Source organism: Desmodus rotundus, chromosome X, assembly GCF_022682495.2.
Source record: "Desmodus rotundus isolate HL8 chromosome X, HLdesRot8A.1, whole genome shotgun sequence".
Classification (NCBI taxonomy): domain Eukaryota; kingdom Metazoa; phylum Chordata; class Mammalia; order Chiroptera; family Phyllostomidae; genus Desmodus; species Desmodus rotundus.
The window spans coordinates 72311506-72318190 of NC_071400.1; the positions used below are offsets into that span (position 1 = coordinate 72311506).

A 6685-nucleotide genomic window follows, 5' to 3' on the forward strand; every position below is an offset into this window, starting at 1 on the left:
AGGCCTGATTCCCCATGGGAAAACCTATCTGTGAGCATGGGTTCTGTGTGCTTACCTCAGTCCCCACTGGCCTTTCCAAGTAGGGGCTGGGCTACATTGCCCATGCCATGTGGAACAGTCCCCTATAGGCTGACCCAGATAATCCAGAATAGTCAATCTCCTTATGCTAAAATCTGTAAACTGAATCCATCTGCAAAGACCCTTTTGCCAAATAATATATCATACAAAGGACATCTTGTGGGGGCATTATTCAGTCTACCACAGTGACCCCAGGTAAGAGCATCACTTCTCTATTTTATTTTTTATTATTGTGGTAAATATATATGTCTGTTATAAAATTTGCAATTTTTAGTGTTCAATTTAGTGACATTAATCATATTCATAATGTTGTGCACCTATTACCACTACCCATTTCTAAAACCCTTTTCATCATTTCAAACAGAAACTCTGTAACCACAAAGAAATAACTCCCTCCTCCTCCTCCTTCCAGGTTACTACTAATTTACTTCTGATGTCTATGAATTTGCCTATTCTAGATATTTCATAAAAGTGGAAAAATACAACATTTGTCCTTTTGCGTCTGGCTTATTTCACTCAGCATAATGTTTTCAAGGTTTATCCATGTTGTATCCTGTATCAGAACTTCATTCCTTTTTATGGCTAAATAATGTACCCATTTTATTTTTTCATTCATCTGTTGATTAACACTTGGATTGTTTCTACTCTCTGGCTATTGTGAATAATACAATTATGACTATTGGCATACAAGTACCTGTTTGAGTCCTTAGTTGTAGTTCTTCTTGATAAATACCCAGGAGTGGAATTGCAGGGTCATATGGTAATTCTAGTTTTAACTTTTTGAAAATAGGCCAAACTGCTTTCCACAGCAACTTCAGTATTTTACATTCCCACCAGCAATGTACAGTAGGGTTCTAATTTCTCCACATCCTCACTAACACCCATCATTTTTCATTTTTTTTAAATAACCATCCTAATAGGTATGAAATAGTATCTCATCATGGTTTTGATTTGCATTTCTCTAGTGACTAATGATGTTGAGAACATTTTTATGTGCTTATTGGCCATTTGAATATCTTATTTGGAGAAATGTTTATCCAAGTCTTTTGCCCATTTTAATTTAGGTTGTTTGTCTTTTTGTTGTTGAGTTCTAGGAGTTTTTAATATATCCTAGATATTAAATATCTATCAGATATATGATTTGAAAATATTTTCTCCTATTCTATAAGTTGGCTTTTTACTCTTGATAGTGTCCTTTGATGCACAAATATTTTTAATTTTGATGAAATCAAACTTACCTATTTTTTTTTCTTTTGTCACTTGTGTTTTTGGTGTTGTATTTAAGAAACCATTGCCAAATCCAATGTCATGAAGCTTCTCCCTAATGTTTTATTCTAAGAGTTTTATAGTTTAACTCATTACCTTAGGTTTTTAATTCATTTTGACTTAATTTTTGTATATGATGTAAGGTAGAGTCCAACTTCATTCTTTTGCATGTGGTTACCCAGTTGCCCAGCAAAATTTGTTGAAGAAACTTCTTCCTCCCATTGAACAGTATTGGCAGTATTGTTGAAAATGAATTGAACACTTCTCTGTTCTTGAGCAACTTTCATAAGATAATCACTACTTGTTTTTTTTCTTAATTTTTCCCCTTTTATTCTCATTAGTCATGTTAATCCTATCCTCAGAACATCACAGTGGTTCTTCTAAACTAAGGTCAAGGCTATTTCTCTCAGTGACCAGTGATCAATCCATTTGGTCTCTCCCCAAGTCTCATCATACTATTATGTGATTCTTACCATACTATATATTGTGTCCTATTGACACAGTCTATAAATTGTCCTCCTACTCCTCTTTCAATGGTCTTTTAAAAGGCTGCCTCCCCTTTTTTGTTACAAGTTGTCAGAAATAGCTCAAAAGACATTTTTAGGCCCTGTCTCTTCTTCCTCTTCCAAAGTAATGGGTTCCATTGTGGCCCCAAGTTAAAAACCCACTCACTCATTTATTCATCCATTAAATACTTGTTAAATACTAAAGGCCAGGCACTGAATTTCATGCTGGAATTTTTCATGCTATGTCCAATGCTTTGGAGTGGTGTTCCATTCAAGTTAGCTCTTTGGTTGTCTATTCCAGCTCTGCCCCTGGTTGTAGTGTTTTAAGTGCCTTTGACTCTATGCCTATCTTTCCTTGAGTTCCAGATAGTCTACCCTGTGTTTGATCCCTGTCCCCACTGCTTGGTTAGAAAGAGAGATCACATGCTTTTCCTAAAAACATTATTTTTCTCTTAATGACGATAAAAGTGGCTACCTTGTATTGACACATACTAAGTGTTGGGTGCTAAGCTGGACACTCAACAGGTTATCACTAATGCTTATTCTGCCAATCATTGTTCCAAACACTGAGGATACAATAATGAACAAAGCAAAGTCCCTGCCCAAAAAGACCTTATGTTCTCTTGCTGTCCTTGACATGATTCACCAGGTACAGAGAAGTTAAGTAACCTGCCCAAAACCACACAGCTATTAAGTAGCAAAGCAGGAATTTGAACCTAATTCTCTGACCCCAACAGTTATACTTTACTGAATCAAGCTACCTCTCATGGTCACACTCCAGGCAGTAACTCACTTTTTCTAACACAGAATTTCTCAATACCAAAACTCTCACATTTTATAAAGCTATTAAAACCTTGATGAATGATAAAAATTGCAGAATGTATATTAGGATACATGTAATATGGAGATTAACTAGAAATTCTTGTTTCATCTGTAATTCTTAACATCATTTAAAATATATTAGTTAACATTCCTGCTTTTATAAGAATAGTAATAGTGCTCCCTTAGACAATTCTGGGTTTTCCTTTAACTTAAAGTTATTATTATAAATAACACTACAAGTTCTCAGTGTGGTTCTATAGGGAAAAAACAATAGAGTAAATTGGATTAAACATTCACTGACCTGAGGACATAAACTGAAAGGTAATTTTTAAATTTGTATTGTACTGTTTTATGATATAAACCTATTTTGTCTTTTGTCCTCTATCTTCTCCCCAAAAAGAGTAATGGTAAAAGAAATCTGTTCAACTATAAGTGAAAACACCTTGAGTTAATAGACAGTATTCTAGTCTTGGCTGCTACACTGAGTTAGATAAACTCATGCAACTTAAGTCTATAAAATGAAAGAGAATGGATTACAAGTAGTACTGTTTGCATAGCCCTTTACATTTCTTTTAAGTATATTTTGTTGATTATTCTCTTACAGTTTTCCCAATTTTCCCCCTTATCCCCCCTTTACCCTGCACCCCCCAACCCTCCAGTAACCTCTGCCTATTTTATGCCTACCAATTATGTTTCCCATTCCCTGTACCTCCCCCCCCCATTCTTTCCCTCCCCCTCCCCACTGATAACCCTGCGTGGGACGTTATTTCTCTGATTCTGTTCCTGTTCTAGTTGTTTGCTTAGTTTTTTGGGGGTTTTTTTAGGTTCAGTTGTTGATAGTGGTGAATTTGTTGTCATTTTACTGTTCATAAATTTTGACCTTCTATTTCTTAGATAAGTCCCTTTAACATTTCATATAATAAGGGCTTGGTGATGATCAACTCCTTTAACTTGACCTTATCTGGGAAGCACTTTATCTGCCCTTTCATTCTAAATGATAGCTTTGCTGGATAGAGTAATCTTGGATGTAAGTCCCTGCCTTTCATGACTTGGAATACTTCTTGTCAGCCCCTTCTTGCCTGTAAGGTTTCTTTGGAGAAATCAGCTGATAGTCTTATGGGTACTCCTTTGTAGGTAACCCTCTCCTTTCCTGTTGCTGCTTTTAAGATTCTCTCTTTATCTTTAAATTTGGGTAACATAATGATGATGTGCCTTGGTATGTTCCTCTTCGGGTCCAATTTCTTTGGGATTCTCTGAGCTTCCTGGACTTCCTGGAAGGCTATTTCCTTCACCAGATTGGGGCAGTTTTCCTTCATTATTTTTTCAAATAAGTCTTCAACTTTTCATTCTTATTCTTCTCCTACCAGCACCCCTATGATTATGATATTAGAACATTTAAAGTTGTCCCAGAGGTTCCTAAGTCTCTCATCATTTTTTTTGAATTCTTGTTTCTTTATTCTGTTCTGGTTGGATGTTTATTTCTTCCTTTTGCTCCAGATCGTTGATTTGAGTCCCAGTTTCCTTCCCATCACTGTTTGTTCCCTGTATATTTTGCTTTACTTCACTTTGGGTAGCCTTCATTTGTTCCTTCATTTTGCGACTGAGCTAAATCAGTTCTGTGAGCATCCTGATTACCAGTATTTTGAACTCTGCATCAGATAACTTGGCTATGTCCTTGTCGCTGAGCTCTTTTTCTGGAGTTTTGATCTGTTCTTTCATTTGGACCATATTTTTTTTTTGTCTGGGCACACCTGTTATGTTATAGGGGCACAGGGCCTTAGGTGTTCACCTGGGTGAGGCAACCTTCTTTGCTGTGTTGTGGTGCTGTCTGTGGGGAAGGGGTCAGAGAGGGAACAATGTGGCTCGCTTGATCAGCTCTAGCCCTACTTTCCAACGAATTCTGTCCTGTGAGACTGGGAGTTTCTCACACTGTGGTAACCCCAGCAGTAGTTTACCACTACTTTGAGTCTTTAGTTTCCCATTCAACCAGTCCTGCTTCACCCTTGTCGTCCGCCACCTTGCCGAAGGTCATCTCCGCCCACCTAGCTGCCTGTCTTGGTCCCTCCTACTGGTCTGGTGGATGTTTCTTTAACTCCATGGTGTCGGAGTTCCATGCAGTTTGATCTTCTGGCACTTCTGGTTGTTCATTGTTTTTAGATTGGTTGTTATCCTCTTTTTGGTTATGCGAGGAAGCAAAGGGTTTCTACCTATGCCTCCATCTTGGCTGAAACTTGCCCTTTACATTTTTCAATGCAATATTTTTATATTATCTGACTTGATCATAGCAATGACTTCATTATCCAAATTTCATATACTCACCTATTTTAAATTAAGTTCAAGGACATGCCCAAGTGGTAGAGACATAATTTTAACCTTTACCTTCAGACTCTAATCCCATGTTCTTTCAAAAGTGAGAAGATCTCCAAAGTCCCCTGCAATTTTAACAATCTAAAATTCTTACAACCAAGCTAGTTGAGTTCTGGTTAACCAAGGTTTTTTTACTCCAGCTTTATTTTATCATCTTACTGAATATGTGCTAATGTGCCCATAAGGATAAACAATATAGCTATGTCAAAACTTGTTGGATTTGGCTTCCTAGAAATTAAAAACTTTTTACTATACTTGCTTAGAAAATAGCTTAAGTATGAATAATTAATATTTATTAAGTGCTTACTATGAGCCAAGCATTATTCCAACTATTTTATAAGTATTAACTCATTTAAATCTTCAAACAACTCTATGAAGTAGATAACATTATGATGCCCATTTTTCACATGATGAAAACTAAGACACAAAGAGGCTTAGCATCTTAAGCAAGGTTCTATTGTGTGTTAGACTGCGTTATTTGTTCACAGTTTTTCCTTCTTGCCTTGTCCTCTATCCGTGAAAGAAGTATTCTTCCCCGTTCCCTTGGCATAGGTTTTGGCCAATGAAATGTTAGGTGGCATGACACAAGTAGAGATTTTAAATGTGCTTGTGTGGTTTGACTTTCTTCCTTGCACTTATGCTATCCACCATGAAGGAACAAACCTTGAGTAGCTTTTCCAAAAAGAGGAGATGTATGTGGAACAGACCAAAACCCAAACTGAAACCAAGCCTAGCTGATCCCAACTGAACCCTACAGAGCCACATTCAAACCACTTGCTTGCAAGAGAGAAAAGTAAGGGGGATTTGATAGTCATTTCTTATACGGCATTATTTCAGCAAAATCGTGACTAATACATGTGGCTAAAATGAGGCACATCCAGAGTTCAAATTGCATAGCTTACATTTGATTTGAACCACTTCAAATCATCAGAGCTACTGCTCTAAAAGTATTCACTGCACAATACAGAGACTAGCATGGCCTCTGAACAAGAATGACATGCAAGTTTGTGAATTGTTCCATATTTTTAATGTACAGTATAGTGGATATAGTCAGTAATATAATAATAATGACAGTGAGAGATGGTTACTAGACATTGTGGTAATCATTTTGTAAGGTATAGAAATGTTGAGTCACTATGTTGTACACCTGAAACTAATATAACATTGTATATCAACTATAAATAAATAAACTAACAGAGTTCACAACTATTTGACATGGAATGCAAGCTACCTATACTCAAAGTTATTGAACCTTCAAAGCATGTCAAGGATATAAAGGGGATGATATTGCTACCATAAAGAGCAACCCAAGGCAGACAGCCTTATAATTATTTAGACTTGCTCTAACTCCGCTAAAAATAACTAATGGATTTTACTCTTGGGGGCCACATAACCCAATTCAATATATTCTGTAAACTGACTTGGACAAAAAGATGTGTAATCAGTATCTTTTCTTAGATTTACTAATAGTTTTTTTGTAATAGAATCATAAACTTGGGCAAGATATCCTGTTTTTATGATGCTGCACAAAGGACATGTAAAGTCTCATAATGGTTCTTTCAAGCTTTTTTTCTCTACTAGCACTTGAAACAATGCTATGAATTGTATTTGACTCCATGTGGCAACCAAAAAGTTCAGTACTTGCC

The 6685-nt window shown here is 36.5% G+C and overlaps 1 pseudogene; it reads left to right on the forward strand.

Annotated features, from left to right (window-relative positions):
* Positions 1-5968: 5968 nt before the first annotated feature.
* Positions 5969-6066, forward strand: LOC112322537 (U6 spliceosomal RNA; annotated as a pseudogene).
* Positions 6067-6685: the final 619 nt, after the last annotated feature.